The sequence below is a fragment of the Apium graveolens genome, chromosome 3, assembly GCF_009905375.1.
Source record: "Apium graveolens cultivar Ventura chromosome 3, ASM990537v1, whole genome shotgun sequence".
NCBI classification, from domain to species: domain Eukaryota; kingdom Viridiplantae; phylum Streptophyta; class Magnoliopsida; order Apiales; family Apiaceae; genus Apium; species Apium graveolens.
The window spans coordinates 215,486,092-215,506,925 of NC_133649.1; positions in this window are offsets into that span (position 1 = coordinate 215,486,092).

The window sequence follows — 20,834 nt, forward strand, 5'->3', positions numbered from 1 at the left end:
ACACGAGAATAGCTTTCAAGAACTGAAGCAAAGATTGGTGATGGCCCCTATGTTGGCATTGCCAAATGGAAAAAGGAGATTTTGTGATTTGTAGTGACGCTTCGCATAAGGAATTAGGGTGCTTCTTATACAGCACAACGAGGTAATCGCATACGCGTCAAGACAATTAAGGGAATATAAAATTCGATATCCCCACCCATGAGCTTGGGCTCGTGGCAATAGTCTTGCCCTAAATATTGGAGGCACTACTTGTATGGAGAGAAGTGCGAGATTTACCTAAGCCATAAGTACTCTAGTACATTTTCCCGTAGAAAGAGCTCAACATACGCCAGAGGAGGCGGTTAGAGTTAATCAAGAATTATGAGTGGGAGATTCTTTATCATTCGGGGAAAGCCAATGTGGTGGCTGATGCCCTTAGTAAAAAGGAGAGACTCAAGATAATAATGTCTTTGGGAGAGTTTATAAGAGATTTTGAGAAATGGAAATAGAAGTGAAGGTAACCGGAGCCGGTACCGAAAAGCTGTTTGAGATTGCGATACAGCCCGAATTATTGGAAAAGAACAGATTGTGCCAGAAAGAGTGATGAATGAAGGCAGAGAGCCAACAAATAGATAAGAGATTAATACCGAGAAAGATGATAAGGGAATAATGAGGTATTCCTATAGAATTTGGGTTCCAAATGTTCAAGAGCTTAAAGAGATGAGATCTTAGATGAAAGCTAGTTTGAGGAATAAGATTTAGAGCAAACCCTGAACGTGATAGTCAGGGAGGTCGCCATCAAGATCGAAGGAACCCATAACATGATGAAGTGGAAAATGAGGATTTAAATTATGTAGGAGGACCCCGATTATGGGGAGGAGAAGGGAATGTTCAGACTAAGGAAACAAAAGTCGAGTAAGGAAAGGAGACCCGAGACGGTACTCCTATACAAAAATTTATGGACCTTTCTAGACAGAACTTAGACTATTATCCCCAACCACCACCTTGAGGAAATAATGCGGTAGGAAATTCTTTCAGGACCTTTAAGTCTCTAAGCTCTCAGAGTTCCAAGGAACAGGTTGACCTAGTCGAGGCAAGAGCCTGGCTAAAGGAAATAGAAGAATCATTTGAGATTCTGAATGATCGACGAATCACAAAAGACTATTTTTGTCACTTACCCTCCTAAGAGAAGGGCCACCACTGGTGAAAGACCAAGAAAGGCACGGAGCCAGAGGTTAAATTAAACTGATTAAAGTTTAGTCAATTGTTTCGGGAAAGTAATTACCAAGGTTATGGAGATAGTGTAAAAGCTTTAGAGTCAGAACAAAGGCGGACGAGTATGATGAAATATGAAGCTAAGTTGTAAAAGTTGTCAAGATTCGTTCTGATGACAAGAATCCCAGAACGATGTGATGCTTGAAGTCAATGATTAGCGGGTTCATGAAATAATGATAAGAGAAAGGAAAATAAAAAGAAACTGAAGTGGAAAGGAATATAAAGGCAATAGAGCTTGAGGAATGATAAGGGAGTTGGGTATGAGGAAACCCTAAAGACTCGTAGCAATAGAAATAGAAAAGTATGTAATCGTCAGGATGAGGGTGATTCACCATGAGTTAAAATTGATGGTTGAAGACATAAGGGATACATATATTTTATCCCCTGTAAGTTGGGAGGATTCGAGGAAACCTTGAGATAGTTCGAAGGATAAATAATGAGACGCGGATAGACTGAGGAGATAAGGAAGTAAGAAATTAGGAAAATTGGATGAAGGAAGTGACCTTCAAGAATGTGAAGTCTAAGACCGGTGGCTTGATACCCAGGAAGGGAGACACCAGGAATGAGAGATATCCCAACATTGAGATGACTGTTGAAATAAACAACAAAAGTAAATACGGAATTATTAAGAAGAAGTTCACGTTGAACACGACCAATATCTTCCAGAACATCCTTGTTATCGTTACCAAATCAAGCAAGAAAAGTAGATAACCGTAGTTATCTTTTGAAGGCCATATTGATTGACCTCATTTTAAATACAGATGTTATTGTGAAATTAGGCATATACTATCGAGGCGGGAAGGATTGAATAAGGCACCCTTATCAGGGATATATGACTTGATTATCCATGAAAGGATGCATGTATCTTTTTAAAGGTGGAATTAAAGATAGAACATCGGTAACTTAAAATGAATCCTAGGGGAATGCATAAAGGTTGGCACTTCACCCTTAATAGGGATAGTATGAGTTTTGACAGTATGAATTGGAAAGGATTAAGGTAATAACAACCTGTAAGAATCAGTGGAGAAATTTTCAGAAGTATATAGACAATGATTCTAGTATTAATAAATGGTATCTGGATATGCCCTGTATCTAGGGAATACAGGAGGAACGATTCAAGGATAACCTTAGAGGTTTTACAAGGAGAAAGGTAATATTCAAAATTCTCAAGAATAGAAATATTGATAAAGGAAATATGACGTAATTATAATGATGCCAAGTGGGGCACGTGTTAAACCACGAGAAAGTATGGATCGAACCAGTAAAGGTCGAAATTGTTCAGGGCAATTAGGGCCTAAGATAAAAGATGTTCTAAGTATGATTGAGAGTCAGTCGTGACAGTGATTAACCTCTAAAGACTGAGGCAATAACTTATGGAAAAATGGTGATATTTTTTTTTTTACTCATCTGATTTTAAGGAAAACATCTTCACTCAAGCAGTGATTGGAAATGAGGTAGAAAATTTAGTGAAGGTGGTTAAAATGACATTGATTGTAAGGAAATATTACTATCAGGAAGGGCCAAAAAGATGGCCGACACTTTAAGTGTAAGAAGATAATTATAGGCGCTTGTGCCAAAAGAATACAGTGATGATGGTTAATGCTGTGAAGGTTGTATTATGGTATGGAAGATTGACATTCCTTCTGATGATTGTGCAATACCCAACTGTAATAGTAGTTTGGTAAAGGTTTAATTCGTATAATTGCCATGAGCGGGCTATCTATCTTAGAAGGTACTATCTTGAGATAAGCCAGGACCATGTTACGAAATGACTAAATGAACCTTTGAGATGCATGTCTCCCAATAAAGACATACGATTAAGAATGGTATTAACCTGCTATCGTTGCCTTCATTGAAACTCTTCTGCAATTTTATCTGCTTCATGTCATATGTACGTCAAGTTCAGGAGTGTTCTTCATGAATCATGAACGGTGATCATGTTACCTCCTTAGAAGAATTCGATACGAGATGTATGGACTCCGTATAGTTAGCTATTAAGACTTCATGGAAAATGAATGATTACAGTAGGTCAACGGTGGACCCTAGTAGTGCAGGAATGATTGTGCGGGTAATGAGCCGATTAATTACAACCGTGAGAGTTGTATTGGAATGGATGTTGAGATTAGGTACCACTAATAGGATTGTGGTGATGTATAAGTTATCACTGATAGACTAATTAAGTCGATTATCTACCTATTGAATACTTATTCCTTCTTATCAATAGAGAGTCGTATTACTATACGAGGAAGGTTGCGAAGCAAGCATAGAATTCTAGTAACGATGATGTCTAGAATGAGATCACAGATTTGATTTTCGATGTCGAAGGAGTTTCAAAGGTGATTGTGTATAAGCTCGAGGAAGGGCATGGGTCCATAGAATGATGAATGGAATAGCAAAAATATTTAAGCATGTGAAATGCAATGCGATAATACTTGATGTTGATATATATACGCATATGTTTTGTTCTTCTATGAAAAACCTCTATAATTCAGAGGTAGGTTCCAAGCCAGATATTTTGTGGCAGTATATTTTTTTTCATATATACAATTCTCTTCAATTCGTTCTTTTCTCTTCTTTTCATTTCATATAAGCTGAGAAGAACAACCCTTCCAGAAGGGGAGGTATTACCGAATGACTATCTATCTGTGTGATAGAAGCCTAGTAGGATACCACATGTTGTTTAATTGCTTGTCAAGTACTAAAGGCTGGCCACCTTCTGTACTAACTATGCAATAGAACAAGTGTTCATGATCATAGTGATCTCTCAATAAATTCTTTTACTTCTATATGAAGGACTAAGCTTTCGAAGATCAAGGCAGCTGAAAAAGGAGTAGTAAAGTTGTGGTGGTATTCGGAATGGAAACACAATCGTGATACTAAGGTTGACGAGGTTATTAAAAGGTTATAGAACGCTAACGAGAAAAAGTATAACCAGTATAATATTAGGAACGAAAGGTAGTAGCGATTACGAACTGGAAAAGAATGGGTATTGAGAAGCAAAAGCTCTAATGCTAAAAGCTATAATGAGAGTTTGTGCAATAGACTTGAAAGAAATTGGAATGATCACTTAACACGGATTGAGTTTTCTTACGACAATAGATCATATGTCATTATCGAGATGTCGCCTTATGAGATCCTTGAGGGAAGACAATGTCGATCTCCCTTATGATATGATGATATTGCAGAGCGCAAGATGCTTAGACCAGCAGTGGTCCAAAGGACCGAGGATATAATAGATTTAATTAGAGGAAGGCCGGTAGTAGCCCAAGATGGGCACACGAAGTATGTTGATTTGATATGAAAGGACAAGGAATATGAAGTAGGGGACCTAGTGTTGTTATAGGTATTCCCTTGGAAATGATGGATGAGGTTCGGAAAGAAAGGAAAGCTAGGCCCACGAATTGTTGGACCCTTGGATATAGTAAGACGTATTGGGAAGTTAGCATACAAGCTAGCCTTACCCCCGAACCTGTAGCGAGTCATAACGTGTTCCACGTATCAATGTTAAGGAAGTGTAATTCGGATGCCAGATAAATAGGGGCATATGAGCGCATAGACATGCAACCCGATGTAACCTTTATGGAACAACCAGGAAGGGTTATAGAGTGAAAAGGAACAAGTGCTTAGGAGAAAGGTTATCAAACTAGGCAGAGTTTGGTGGTAGGACCACAATGTGGGAAAATTTACTCGAGAGTTAGAAAGTGCAATGCTAAGAGAGTATCCCTATTCATTTTCTATCTGATTCCGAGACGGAATCCTTTTAAGGAGGGGAGACTGTAATAACCCCAATTTTTGGAAATTTTTGAAACCCTTATGAATAGTGATTTTGCAGATTATGCTGAATGAGAAAACTTTTTATGCCACACTATGTAGGGGTTCTGTTATGGATATTCTGAGATTTTATTAGTACTCTACATGGTATATAAGTGTAATTAAAGATCGTCAGAATCCAATTTCGAACACTTTGATTTTTCCCGGAAATCCACTACATACGGAAAGAATTGAGTATAAGGTAACAGGATAAGAAGGATTTAAATTAAAGGATTATAAGAGAGGATCATAAAAGGAATATAATGTATGGAGAAAGGTTAAGGAAACCCAAGTAATAAGATCCCGGGTATGATCCCTCAAACGAGAAACGAGAACGAAAGTTAAGCGAACCGTATAACAGATCGGCGGTCATTAGGCAAACAATTAGAAGCTAATCAAAGGGATTAGTGGGGATGATTTCATCAAACCAATAGGAAGAGGACAAAGGAGGGAGGGTGACATCACTTGATGATGTAAGCATGACATGGGGGGGAGGAAGTATTGTTGAATGATAACCACACAAAATCAAGGTTAATTAGGTAATTAACCTAAAACAAATCAAAATTCAACCAACCAAGCCAAACATTTCATTTTTCACCAAACAAAACACAAAACCCTCCATTTTCTTCATGAAGCTCTCGGCCCCTTTTCTTAGAAAATGAAGATCCAAGCTCCACCACTTACTATTTGTCAAGGTATTTATCTAAGCTTCCCCATGGATAGTTACATACTTCCTATAAGTTTAAGCTTCTAATTCCAAGCCAATCTTTTTTTATAAATCAAGGAAGAAGATGGTGAATAGTACTCCTTGAAATTAATTTTTTTGTTCTTGATTTCTTTGAAAGATCAAGCTTGTATGAGGTTAGATTAAGGCTTCCATGGGCATTCCAAGGATCTTTCATGGATTAAAAGCTTCAAGGAAGGTATAACTCTTCATGATCTTAGTCTTAAGCTTTGTTGTTTAGATTTCCTAATGTTTAGATGATGGGTTAGTGTAATGGGTGTATAATCATGTTTAAAGCTTGTTATGAGTAGTTTAGTTGATGAGAGGCATGATTATTGTGTGTTTAGAGATTGGTTGGTTTTGTGATATTTTTGGAGTTGGAAGTCTTGGTTATTAGTTAATGAACTTAAGTAAACTCTTAGTTCATAATTGAGAAATAAGTATGAATTGGTAATATTGAGTTGTTGGGGCTGTTGTAGTATGGTATGGATGGAGTTTTGATTGTGGATTGATTGTGGGTTGAATTGGAATGGTATAAAATTTGGGAAATCGCGTAAACATAGCCGTCGTAATATCCGATTTACTTTAGACTGCTTTTGTTCATAACATTAGGACCCGAGAACTCCCTGCTAGGTTTTGACCAATGCCATGTTTAGATAGTTCATGTTACGAGCTTCGTTTTGATATGTAGTTCGTTTGATTCCGATGTACGGTTTAGGAGAAACGACTGTTTTAAGTAACGACGTTTCGCGAACGAATCATTACCCCTCTCCTTACTTTGAAACCTTGGTTAAGGACCTTAAATGACTAATTGGGGTAAGAAACAATTATGTAAAGTGGATTAGGCAGTTGGTAAGATACTCGCGAAAGAATCGCCTTAAAACCCTTAGTGGTTAAATTATTAAAAATGGTGGAGCCGAGGGTACTCGAGCGACTTAAGTAAATCGTTAAGCGCGAAAGCGAACGTTAGGACTCTAAATGGTTAAAGTCTAGTTTCTTAAGCGACCGGGGTTTAGTTCCGACATATGTTGTTGTTCATAAGTTATCAGACCCACTCTAAGCTTAAGCCTATCCGGGAGCACTTAGGCAAGTTTTCTATCCGTTATATTGTTGTTGTGATGTATACACTTGTATATGCATGATCTTGTGATAGATGCATGATGGTTAAATTAGCAAATTCTTGTGATATATTGTAGCATGTGATATGGTACATATGCATGCCTGTTTCGTATTCTTTCCATATATATCTGTTGGTTCAGTTGATAATACCTATGCTAGAGAATAGCGGTAATTTGCATATACCCTTAGTATAGGGACCCAAAGGTGAAAGCATTTTCTAAAACCGGGAGTCGAGGATCCCGAGTAGATTATATATATATATATATATTTATATATATATGGTTATAGTTTTCAAAACTATTAATCGAATAAGGGTTATTCGATAACTTTATATTATTTAATGAATATTATTTCGAATATTCATTCGAGGGCTTATGACTCAGCTTATTTTATTTATTGAATATTATTTCGAATATTCATTCGAGGGCTTATGACTCAGCTTATTTTATTAATTGAATATTATTTGAATATTCATTTGAGGACCTATGGCTCCGATTATTTACTAAAATATATTCTTTATTTTATTAAAGAATAAGGTGTCGATCATCAAACTTATTTTTGATTATTCAAATAAAGATAGTACTTTCGTATAAGTATATCTTTGGTTATTTAATATCCAATTAAAGTACAAGTTTTACAACATCTACTTCAATTATTTTTATAAAGATTATTCTTTATGGGAATATTATTTAAATAATAATATTCAGATATTTTTTTTTATATATTGGGACTGATTTATTAAATCAGCATCACTCCGAACATTCTTAAAAATGTTTTGCGAGTCTTCAAAATGATTTTTAAAAGATAGAGCGGATCCCAAAACTCATTTTTATATTTAAGATCCTCCTTTCGAAGGGGATTTAAATACTCGCTCAAAACCTGAGGGATCCGGCTCTGTGGTGTGTTTCATATTCGCAACAAGGTTGTTGTCTTGATAAAAGAATTTTGATTACTTACCCAACACTCGGGAAGTAAAATTCTTGGAACAAGTTAATCCATTAACAGGCATCGCCTGGGAAATATTGGTGAGTTTTCCTTTCCAACTAGATACGACTTCTTGGTGGAGCCGTATCAACAAGTTTCTACTTGGGGAAAGGGGGACGAGCTTTACGTTTCAGAGTCATGGATTTCATCTGAACTAGGAGTGGCGTAAGTGGTCGAGTGGCGCCGGCCCAACCTTATTATATTGGCCCATAATGGCCTGGAAGTTCCGCTAAGACGGTCCATTCCTTAGGAGTCCAGTGTTCGGTTGACAAGTAAATCCGACAGGTTCTCCTCTACATGTAGAAAATGGTGGGGTTGTACTACTGCGACTGATCATCGTAAGTGGTCTTCCTGGCACGGCAAACTCCCGTAATGAGTTCATCTTCCAATTGGATATTTCTGCAACACTACCCAGAGCACTTCGATAGAAAGGCTACGGTTGGGCGATTGCTGAGTGTTGGCAGGGTCAAGTTTTCAAATTGATGTGTGCATCAAATGAAGTATCTCATAACTTCATTTTATTTTGATGATATTTTAAAGATTGAATCAATTCAAGTATTATCTTGTAGTCTCATCTATGTGATGAACTTTTGAACAAATTATAACTTGAACGGTGGTAGTTCAAGTAGTATTTGGAAAAGATATAAGTATATTGGAGTATCTTGTAACTTCATCTTTTAAACTTATATCTAGTAAATGATTATCTTATGCATGTCAAAGATTTTCAGAAAAACGTTGAGACAAGGTTAGATATATGAGATCACCTTGCAACGATAGTTTTATACAGTATAAACTGGAACTCTGTGTATATTATATATGGAAGAGGACTTCCAAGATTTTGAAAAGTATATATGTATATATACTGAATATTTTGCGACTTCATCGCATTAAGGTATCAAACTTGGTTCATTTCTTTTGACCAAGACTTTCATGAGTACTATGAGAAGGCTCATATATTGTTAATCATTATACATATTATTTTGGTGGGCTTGCTGCTCACCCTTGCTTTCTTCTTTCATCAGAAAACAACAGATAGAAAAGATGAACAGGACCAAGCTCCCGATTCGCGAGCGGATAGGAAACGTTCCGCAGTTTCCTATAGGCGTTGATGTCGCTGTAGCTGAGGTAGGAACTACCAATAGGCTAGGCTTTCAACTTTTGATGTACCAGATTATGTATATTTATGAATTGTAATAATGGCAAAGAAATGTAAATTTATTCAGAAACCCTTTTAAGGTGTATTGATATATAATTGTGGAATAAAACGACTTGCGATTATTTTTGGATAATCATCTCTGAGACTATAACTTGTGGTGTGTGTGTTTATTGTGGGGTCACAGTACAGAGTAGTTGATTATTTATTAAGATTGGGTGTTATTAAGGAAAATGGAACTCGTGACAACCCGGATCCCCGACCCCGGATTTGGGGGTGTTACACTAATAGTTCGCATACATTTTTTAATCAACCAAGCTTAAGGTATAATTTATAATTTTATAAGTTATATGAAGATCAAATACTAATTTCAACTTACAATTATAAATGTACACTCACACTCTACACTTATTTCTTAATCCATATAATTTTATCAATTTTTTTCACAAGTCGAGTTTCAAGAACAAAATCATTTTTATTTTAAATTAATGAGACGCTCATAACTTTAGAAATCATACATTACTTTTAAATTATTGATGTCGATTGTCAAAGATTTAGTAATTTTTGATATTTCAGTTAAATTGGTTTAGATTAGAAACGATAAATAAAATAAAACAAAGGAAGCAAGCCCCTTTAAGTGGTTGAGAAATATAATTATTAAAATTTATTTAAGTTTTTCTTAAAAATATTATAATGTTATACTTTATTTTAACAGCTCACTATATTAATTTATTTGAAATTGTAATTTTGATCGATTTTATCATAGACCTCTCTAATTAAAGTGTGAGGTGAAATTTAGGGTCAAGTTTAATTAGAAATTATTTGTTAAAGTAATCAAACTCTAGTGATATGTATGAAATTAATTAAATTATTTATTGTTAAAAAATGTATTAAATTGTTATTTATTTAATCATTTTACTTTAAAATTAGTATTAAAGTATATTTAAAAAATATAAAATCTTTATAAATGTGATTAGTAAATATGTATTATATGTTATATTTTAAAAAATTTATCTAAGCCGAACCGAGTTACCGAGTTTGAGCCGAGTCCGAGCCGAGTCCGAGCCGAACATACAAAAACCTCGGCTCGGCTCGTTTAATTGTCCGAGCTTGTTTTTTTGTTCACGATCGGCTCGTTTAAGAAAACGAGCCAAGCCGAGTTCACTTAAACGAGCCGATCCCGAGTTTTGTTCACGAACGGCTCTGTTCATTTGCAGCTCTATATAAATATGTGTGTGTATGTATGCGTGTCTGTGCTCAATTGTTTGTGTTATCAGTGTGTGTTGTGTGCGTATTAGTGTGTGTGTGTGTGTGGCTGTGATTGTGTGTGTTTGTGGCAGCGCGTATGCGCGTGTGTAGCCGTTGTTGCTGTTGTTCCTCTGTTGCCTGATTCTGTGATTTTGGTTCAATTTTTATTAATTATTTCCTGCAGATGAGTTAATTGAGTAAACTTCGTGAAATAAAAGAATTTTTATGCGGGAAATTGTATTAATCGGTGTAATTTATTTGGAAACCCGTATTAAATCATGCACCAATAAATTCTACCACCGTTGACGATGAACTTCGGTGAGTCAACGGTGGATCGTGATGATCGTTATCTGAGTCCTAAGTTTATAAAATAAACAAAATGGTTCGTATGATTATTTTCGTACGTAAGTAGTCGTTTAATTGTGAAAATTGTATTGTAGCGTAAACTGTGATTTGTTGGGATTGACGTCGATTATGTTTCGACGGGTAGGCTTATAAATAGAGGAGTCGTTGTCAAAAAATTTCTAAAAATTATTTTTAAATATGAAAAGCGTACTATTCGATATAAAACGTTTTACCCCTATTGTGAATTTAATTACGTGATTATGTGCATATAGTTATATAGATACGAGTCGGGTTATCGGATTGGGTTATTTAGGATTCGAGGATATCAAACATGTCAGTATAAATAATTAGGGTATTCAGTTACTGTAGATCCCAGTCGAGTCTCGCAAGGACCGAAGTTAACGTAAAAGCTACTTAGGGTTTCTGTAAAGCGTTGCAAGGTAAGTACCCCTGACCATTCTTTTATGGTTCAGTACATATGGATAAACTGTTGTTTTATTCTCGTACAAGAACAAAAACATTTTAAGTTACATATCCCCTGTAGTTATAAATAACTGTTTTAAACCTGTTTTGGGGAAAAGTAACTTCGAAAGGTACCTATCTCGAACAAAAGCAATTTGTGAACTAGATTTTTACGTGTGCTGCTAAATGAATGATTTTAAAATGAGATAGGTACAAGTGTTTTGAAAACTGGATAAAACGATCAGATATGGGATACATAGGGGCCAGAGTGACCTAGTGAGGTTGCGTAAGAGGTTAACTCAGTTGCGCGCATTACATAACCGATTAGTCCAGCAGATTAGAGACCTAGCTAGTCTCTGAGTTCCGGAATAGGTGTATGGGATGGAAGTAGGAGCCGTCTGGTGTTGATAGCCTGATCAGCTGTCTTCACATATCTGTTACGTATCTGATTCGGCTTTGCGAGTCCCGTAAGGGAATAAGTGATTGATGCAGTTGAATAACAAATGTGAATAGCATGCTAAAATTGGACTCTGGTATTTACACAGCACACAACTACGTTGTTTTATTAAGACCATGCTAGTCAGTGGTATCCAGTTTCTTTTATTTACTGTCGTTCGAAATGATTACGGATTACTGATTTCATATTGTTTTACCGTTCTGTTCCTATAAATGTTTATTTACTGCTTTTACTTTGCTATTCATATGTTGGTACTGTTGAGAGATTATATGCTCACCCTTGCAACCTGTTATATATATATATCCTAGATGCCTAGAAGACCCCTCAGGCCTGGGCAGAACCGTGTCTCAGCCCCTTCTGGACCTGACTCCTCAGAGGTAGTTAGTGTCAGACCATGTGGGGTTTGATGAGTTGCTGAATAAGTTTAGTGTGTCAGACTTTTAATAAATGGTTTGTAATAATGAGTAACTTAAGTCATACTTAAACTTGGAGCGGATCTTGGCTTTGGGGTCATGTTAGTATATAATAATAATAATCTTGTAGTTTATATTTCTTGTTGTGTATATGTTGTGTACTTGATGATTTCATTAACAAAATACCTTGGTAGATTTTACTTAGTGAAATTGTAGCATTCGACGGATAAGGATTATAGTCCCGACGGATGACTCAATATAGTCCCCATGGATGATGATTTATTATCTATCGAGTGAGTAGCTTATGTAACAATAAGTCTGTAGCACATTTCTACATACACCTTTGTATAGATTCTGTAGTAGCATATAAGTCATGTTGACTTTAACTAGATATGCAGAATAGGTTGATTAATTGTACATAGATGATGTCTTGTAATTCTGTATAAATGAAATGAAGTCAAGTGCCAAATAGCTATCGACGGATGATTAACAGAGCTTCGACGGATGATCATAAAGCTGTCGACGGATGATCAACAAAGTTGTCGACAGATGATCAACAAAGCCATCGACGGATGATCATGTACTCAACAGATAAAGAATTCAAACATCCGTTGACAGTGACAACACAGTCACATGCGTCGAGTGTATGTAAATGGAATGTGGTAGCCTATTCAACTGAGTTTTCGAGAACAAAGAAGCATTGCCATTTCCATGCTATTATGAAGATATTCAAAGATGCTGGAATAGAGTAGTGAAGTAGCATTGTAATAGACTTGATAGTTTTGTTTTATTATCCTGTCTTATTACTTTATAATCTCGGTGTTATATAAACCAAGAAGCAACAAATAGAATAGTAACTAAGAAACTAAGAAACTGAAGAACCAAGAGAGAAACATTTGTAAGTTGTATTCTTAGCATTTCTCTCATTCTTAGTTATTGTAATTTTTGTAAGCAGCTGCGAGCTTTTTGCACACAGAGTTCTCTCGATATATATTATATATCTCTGGTGGAATCATTCAAATCCACCAGAAAGTTTTTAAAGACTCTTGTTTTTAATTACTTGTGTTTTGATTCATTTCAAGTGATTATTCCGCATTCTACTAATCAATTCAAACTGATACATATATATTTGAGTTAGAACAATTTTTATTCAAGAAAAAGTTTCAAGAATTCCATTAAACCCCCTTCTGTAATTCTTGCTATATTGTTAAGGGACTAACAATTGGTATCAGAGCAAGCTCTTGATAAGCAAAGAGTTTAAAGATCAACAAAACATCAAGATGAACAAGAAGGATGTTGGAGTCAAGATTCCTTTTCTGGATAAAGATAATTACCATCACTGGAAGGTAAAGATGCATCCCCATTTACTTTCTCAAGATGAGGCATATGTGGATTGCATAGAAAGAGACCCTCATGTACCAATGAGAGCTGCAACTGGAAATGAGCCATCTGTCCCCAAGCCAAGGCATGAATGGTCTGATCCTGATATTGAACAAGTCAGGAAGGATAAAAAGGCCATGAATATCCTGTTCAATGGAGTTGATGGTGATATGTTTGACAACATCATCAATTGCAAAACTGCCAAGCATGTTTCGGACATAATACAGATTATCTGTGATGGCACTGAGCAAGTCAGAGAAAACAAGATGCAGCTACTGATTCAGCAATATGAACATTTTCATAGTGAGGAAAGTGAGTCTTTCACTGACATCTTTAGTAGGTTTCACAAACTACTAAATGCTCTGAAGCTGCATGGAAGGGTCTATCAGACAAAAGACTCCAATCTGAAATTCCTTAGATCTCTTCCAAAGGAATGGAAACCAATGACAGTCTCATTAAGAAACTCACAAGATTATAATGAGTTTACTTTGGAGTGACTGTATGGTATCCTGAAGACTTATGAGCTTGAAATAGAGCAAGATGAGAGGATGGAGAGAGGAAAGAAGAAAAGAGGATCCATTGCACTAGTTGCTGAGTTAGAAAAGGAGAAGGAGATCAAGATGGAAGCTGTTGAATCAACTTCAAGGGTCTTTAAAAACAAGGGCAAGGGGCTTGCAGCAGAAAATGAAGATTCTTTGAGCCAAGATGACATGGAAGATATTGATGAACATCTAGCATTTCTTTCGAGAAGATTTTCCAAGCTCAAGTTCAAGAAGAACTTTGGAGCAGCCAAGCCAAATAGAAATATGGTGGATAAATCAAAATTCAAATGTTTCAAATGTGGCTTGGCAGGGCACTTTGCCAGTGAATGTAGAAAGTCAGATTCCAATAAAAAGAAGTTTGAGCCTGTGGATTATAAACAGAAATACTTTGATTTGCTCAAACAAAAGGAAAGGGTTTTCATTACACAAGAAAATGACTGGGCTGCAGATGGTCTGGATGAAGATGAAGATGTCAGCTATGTCAATCTAGCCCTAATGGCCAAGTCTGATAAAACAGAGACAAGTTCTTCAAGTAATCAGGTAATTACTAAAAACCTTGCACATTTATCTAAAGTTGAGTGTAATGATGCTATAAATGATATGTCTACAGAGTTATATCATTTGCGTGTTACACTTAAGTCTCTTACTAAAGAAAATGCTAAAATCAAAGAAAACAATTTATTTTTAAGTGAGAGGAATAATGTTCTAGAGTCTCAGTTCATTGATTTTGAAAAATTAAGAATTGAGTGTAAGATTGCCAAGGAGGAATTAACTGAGTCCTTGAAGAAAGAAGAAATTTTGAAGAAGCAGCTTGATCGTGAACAAGAGGTGATTAAGGCATGAAAAACATCTAGAGATGTTCATGCTCAAATCACCAAAGTTCAAGGGATCGAGTCCTTTTGTGATGCAGTCTGGAAGAAAAACAAGGAGAAGCTAGATTCAAATTTGGTGGAAGGAGTGCTAACAGATGTAGACTCGACGGATGATGAGGGTCATCCGTCGGATAACAAAAAGGGTTATCCGTCGAGTGATGTAAATCCTCATCTGTCGACTGTGAGCAAGCCTATCAGTAAAGCCAAACTTGTTAAGTTAAATGAAAAGTATGGATCAGTTTCCAAGAATTTTGTTACAGGAGAATCGAGTCAAGTTAAGAAAGGGAAAAAGGCTAATGTTGGTCATATGACTGTCAAGCAATTGGGTGACATACTTGAAAAGATTTAGGTTAAAACATAGGCTAAAAAGAAGAATAATAGAAATGGTAAAGTAGGGATTAAAAAACACAATAACTATACAACTGATAAATATGCTCCAAGAAAAATCTGTGTCAAGTGTGGTAGTGTAAATCATTTGTCTGTTAATTGCAAATCTGCCATGCATACTTCCATATCTGTGCCACCTCACTTTCCCAACATGAATGCCATGCCTCCTATGCCTATAAATGCTATATCTACACTGAATATGAATGCACAATTTTCTAATATGCCATTTGCACCTAATCCCTATTATGCTGCATTTAGTATGCCATAAATGCCATTTAGCATGCCTTACTGGAATAACATGTTCACTAATAGCATGTCATTCCCTGTTAATCAAAGTGTGCATGATAATTCTGTTATGATGAATGGTTTCAAAGGCCCAACTCAAATGACTAAGGATGAATCTGATATCCCCAAGTCAAATGAGATAAAGCCTAAGAAACAGAAAAAGAAAGCTAACAAGGCAGGACCCAAGGAAACTTGGGTACCAAAATCAACTTGATTTGATTTTGATGTGTGCTGGGAAATAGAAAGAATCTATGGTACTTGGATAGTGGTTGTTCAAGACACATGACTGGTGATTCTACCCTGCTCACAGAGTTCAAGGAGAGAGTTGGCCCAAGTATTACTTTTGGAGATGACAGCAAGGGTTATACTGTGGGATATGGCTTGATTTCAAAAGACAATGTCATCATTGAGGAAGTTGCCTTAGTGGATGGTCCCAAGCACAATTTGCTGAGTATCAGCCAGCTTTGTGATAAAGGCAATTCAGTAACTTTCAACTCAAAAGCCTGTGTTGTGACTGACAAGAGGAGCAACAAAGTGGTTCTCACTGGTGTGAGAAAAGGAAATATGTACCTAGCTGACTTCAACTCATCTAATACAGAATCAGTTAATTGTCTTCTCAGTAAAGCAAGTCAGGATGAAAGTTGGTTATGGCACAAGAAGCTATCCCATCTAAACTTCAAGACCATGAATGAGCTAGTAAAGAAAGAACTGGTTAGAGGCATTCCTCTAGTGGAGTTTTCTAAGGATGGATTATGTGATGCCTGTCAAAAGGGAAAGTAGATTAAAGCATCATTCAGAAAGAAACTTGATTCAACAATTGAAGAACCTTTGTAACTGCTACACATTGATTTGTTTAGACCAGTCAATGTGTTGTCCATTTCAAGGAAAAGATATTGCCTAGTAATTGTAGATGATTTTTCAAAGTTCTCTTGGATATATTTCCTAAAGTCTAAAGATGAGGCTAGTGAAATCATCATCAATTACATAAGGAAAGTCAATAATCATCCTGACTTCAAAGTAAGCAGAATCAGGAGTGACAATGGAACTGAGTTCAAGAATTCTGTCATGAGAGCATTTTGTGAAGAAAATGGAATCTTGCATGAATTTTCAGCAGTAAGAACCCCACAACAGAATGAAGTAGTGGAAAGGAAGAACATATCACTTATTGAAGCTTCCAAAACAATGCTTGAAGAACTAAATTGCCAATATATTTCTGGGCTGAAGCTGTAAATACTGCATGCTACACTCGGAATATTTCTCTTATCAATCAAGCAAAATGCATGACTCCTTATCAATTGTTCAAGAACAAGAAGCCAACTCTAAATTTTCTTGATGTCTTTGGCTGCAAATGTTATATATTGAGAAATCAAACTGATCAGAATGGGAAGTTTGATGCTAAAGCAGATGAAGGAATTTCTATTGGATATGCTGTTGGTAAAGCATATAGAGTCTATAATCTAAGAACCAACATTATTGTGGAATCAATACATGTTGTGTTGATGATAAAAAGATTGTAGGACTACAAGATGGAGATTACCATGAGAGCCTCAAATTTGATAATATGGAGATGGTTAGTGATGACAGTGATGATGAAAGTGATCAAGAAACAGTATCAAAGGTTAATGCATAAAAATCTACTACCAATGAAGCACAAAATTCAACATCTGTCAAATTGCAAAATGCTTCATCCGTCGGGAGACAATCTGCCTTATCCGTCAGAAGGCAACCTGCTTCATCCGTCGGTACTCAAAATTCACCATCCGTCGGGTTATCAAAAGGAGCAGGAAGTCAGGATAGATCACTTATAGAAAGTTCCCCTTTCTCAAATCAAAGATCCACAAACTGAGGGGGAGTTTCTAACAATCAAAACTCAATCACACATCAAGACAATACCGAGGCCTCTTCATCTTGAGCTAATCTACCTTAACAAAGAAAATGGACAAAAGATCACCCCTTTGAGCTCAAAATTGGTGATGTATCTTCTAGGGTTCAAATAAGGAGAACAACTCAAGAAGAATGTCTATACAGCAGTTTTCTCTCTAAAGAAGAACCAAAGAAGGTAGAATAAGCTTTGTTGGACCCTGATTGGATTTTAGCTATATAGGAGGAGCTAAACCAATTTGAGAGGAATAATGTATGGAAGCTGGTGCCCAAGCCTAAAGGAAAGAATCCAATAGACACCAAATGGGTATTCAGAAACACGATGGATGAAAATGGCATAGTAGTCAGGAACAAAGCTAGATTGGTTGCTAAGAGCTATTATCAACAAGAAGGAATAGATTTTGATGAAATATTTGCTCCTGTTGCAAGACTTGAAGCCATCAGAATTTTCTTAGCCTATGCAGCCCATTCCAATTTCAAGGTCTATCAAATGGATGTCAAAAATGCCTTTCTGAATGGAGATTTGGAGGAGGAAGTATATGTCAGTCAACCTCCTGGTTTTGAAGATCCAAATTTTCTAGAACATGTCTATTATCTTTTGAAAGCACTTTATGGACTAAAGCAAGCACCTAGAGCCTGGTATGACACTTTATCAAAGTTCCTTTTGGAAAATCACTTCACAAGAGGTACTGTAGATAAAACTTTATTCTTTAGAAATGTTAATGGCTCTAGCATACTTGTTCAAATTTATGTAGATGATATTATTTTTGGCTCTACAGATGAGAAACTTTGCAAAAAGTTTGCCAAACTGATGCAGAGTAAGTATGAAATGAGTATGATGGGAGAACTAACTTACCTTCTTGGTTTGCAAGTTAAGCAAGTTAGTGATGGAATATTCATTAGTCAAACTAAATACATTTTTGATCTTTTAAAGAAGTTTGATCTAATGGATTGCACATCTGCAAAAACTCCCATGGCTACTGCAACTAAGCTTGAATTAAACACTACTGAAAAGTCTGTGGATATTTCAAGTTATAGGGGCATGGTTGGCTCACTTATGTACTTAACAACTAGTAGGCCAGATATAATGTTTGCTACATGTTTATATGCTAGATTTCAGGCTGATCCTAAAGAATCTCACTTAATATCTATTAAGAGAATTTTCAGATATCTCAAGGGAACACCAAAACTTGGCATTTGGTACCCTAGAGATTCTGGTTTTGATCTAACTGGTTATTCTGATTTAGATTATGCAGGTTGTAGAATTGATAGAAAAAGTACAACATGAACCTGTCAATTTCTAGGAAACAAGTTTTCCTGGTTCAGTAAAAAGAAAAATTCAGTTTCTACTTCTACAGCTGAAGCTGAATATATTGCTGCTGGCAGTTGCTGTGCACAGATCTTGTGGAGGAAAAATCAATTGCTAGACTATGGTTTGCAAGTTGAAAGGATTCCTATTTTCTGTGATAACACAAGTGCAATTGCCATCACTGAAAATCCAGTACAACATTCAAGGACAAAGCACATAGATATCAAGTACCACTTCATAAGGGAACATGTAATGAATGGTACTGTGGAACTACATTTTGTTCCAAGTGAGAAGCAGCTTGCAGATATTTTTACCAAGCCACTGGATGAATCCACCTTTTCAAGGTTGGTAAGTGAGTTGGGTATGCTTAATTATTCTTAAATCTTTATGAGATAATTTGCAAGTTGAAAAGCAGCCATAAATTTAATTAATTTTTCAGTCTTGGATAAATTTTGGCTAAGTCAAAATTTACATCTCGACGGATGATCTTTATCCATCGAGTTTGATCATCCGTCAGAATACAATTTGCTTATAAAAGTCAATTATTTTCCTGGAATACTTCATAACTCGACGGATAGCAGTTTATCCTCATCCGTCGAATTGTCCTAATCTTAGCCGTTGATTTCCTGAATATTATCCATCGAGTATACTTACAGTTTGTAAGCATAACGCGACGGATAATGGGTGGAATTTTTACAGTTTATTTTTAAATGGCTATTTTAGGCAATTTTAATTGGCTACTTTATTTTACTTTATTATTTTTGGCAGTTATTTTTGAGATAGTATAAAAGCTTATTTCATTTCCATTGCTTTTCTTTTATCATTCTCAAATTATCTGCTCCAATTTCTTTCTCTTTCAAAGTACTTACTCTCTCTCTGCAAGCTCTTATTCTCTAACAATGGCGCCCGTTATCAAAATTATGTCTCAAACTGGGTTTATTTATGAGAAGAACAATTTCACTGCACTAGTAAACAAGGGGATTCAATAATCTGGTGACTGCCATAAAATGATGGATTTTGTGCAGAACTGTAAGCTTAGTTATGCAATACTGGAATCACCCACCATTTTCTGTGAGGTTGTTGAAGAGATGTGGACTACTGCTACATACAACTCAACAGATAAGACAATCACACTCACCATTAAAGGTAAGGAATTCTGTATCAATAATGATGTTATAAAAGCATGTTTCAAGATTCCTGATAACACTGTAACCTCACCACACACTGATACTGACATAATCAATATGCTTAATTCCGTGAATTATGCTCTTTCTACTTCTAAGTTAAGTGACATTAGGAGATTGGGCCTTAGGAAAGAATGGAGTTTTATGTGTGATGTAGTAACAAAGGACTTTTCAGGTAAAATCAGTAATTTTGATTCAGTCAATATCTCAATGCTTAACATGCCCTACATGCTAGTTACATATAGGTTCTATAATTTTAGTGACCTTATTTTATTTGAGTTGGGATTCAAACTAGGAGAGTTAAATAAGAGAGGTAAGAATGTGTATTATGCTAGATTCTTTATGATGTTAGCTAATCACCTCTCTAAGAGAATTGTGCTTGAGAATCCTAACAATAAATTAGATTGTTGGGTTCAAGAGAGAAGAATCATTGCAGATTTGAACAGGGCAAATCATCACAGAGAAGTGCCAATTTTCTATTTCCCTATAATGGAAGCACCTCAGGTAAGTGAGGTAAGTTCATTTATCCCTACTACTATTCCAACTCACTAGTTTCTTTGAGTTCTAGTGTAGCTATGGCAACTGAGTCAATGACCCAACAGTTGCCTACCCAAGCTACCAAACCAATAAAAATTTCAAAATCCCAATCAAAGAAAGCCCCCTCTGGTATCTATCAAAAGATGCTAGTTGCAAAATCCACCAAAACCAAATAGGGGAGTGTAAAGGTGGGCAAGGTAGGTGAGGGAAAGGGTGAACATAAAAAAAACCCTAAGGATAAGGATGGAGAGTTGAGTGGTTCCCAGCCTAGCCACACTGCAGTTTCCCAACAAACTGTAGTGCTTAAAAAAGATAAAAGCTCATTTCTAGCTGCATCCTCCCAAAAGGATGTAGCTATTGAACAAAGCTCTCAACCAAGAGCACAGGCCAAGAGGGTTAGGGACACAAGCTCACCCCTAACTTATGCCAGAAAGAAGAAATCTAAAACCCTTGGGGATGCACAGGGTACACACAATGTGCAAACTGGT